Below are 793 nucleotides of genomic sequence, written 5' to 3'. Positions count from 1 at the left end.
CTCTTGTTCCCTACATACCTTCATAGGGACATCTTCAGTAATAGACTCAAGTTGTCTATTCTAGTCTCAGTCTGAAGCATTGTTTCAACCAGTACTCATTCTCAAACCACTGCCAGTTGCAGTGGCTCAGTCTCTAAGTCTAGTTCTAGTATAGCACGTCAGTCTTACATGTAACAGTATCTTTGTCAGTAGTAGTCTTAAGTGGAACTCCTGATCCTCAGTCGTCAGATCCCTCAAGATGGTCAGGGCAGTGGAGGTGGTGACTTAGGAGGTTCAGGCAGGATGAGGGATATTTAGGAGCAGTTTTGCATGATTGTAACGCAGCACTCAGCCCCTAGTAGCGAGACTCACACAGAATCACATCCCCCACTCAGCAGAGCTTAGTCTGGCTTCAAACTTCTTTGAAGCATTGCATCTCCCTACAAACTACAACTATGACCCTCTGAACTATGTCTGCGACCTTCTGAACTATGCCTACGACCTTCAAACCACGACCTATCCCAGTACACCCCCCTTCAAGACACACCTACACATACAGCTAAGTACTCCGAAGTTCTGTTCCTACACCCGACCTTTGAATGAGACTCGTGTGTCTGTGATTGAATTGCACTTCACATTTGAGTTGTCAAGCCAGCTCCCCTTTTACCTTCCCTCCGCTTCTACAAGAAGTTGGAGTGTTCAGATGGTCTGAAACAGTCTCATGACACTGTCCCAAGAAAACATAGTGAAGTTGTCACCGTTCGAGTGAGCTATCAGAACTACAAGCCCTCACCCTCACCAGCTTCCCCGAGAA

This window comes from Fibroporia radiculosa (genome assembly GCF_000313525.1).
Source record: "Fibroporia radiculosa TFFH 294 genomic supercontigs, scaffold76085, whole genome shotgun sequence".
Lineage (NCBI taxonomy): Eukaryota > Fungi > Basidiomycota > Agaricomycetes > Polyporales > Fibroporiaceae > Fibroporia > Fibroporia radiculosa.
Note: the sequence above shows the minus strand (reverse complement) of the source record.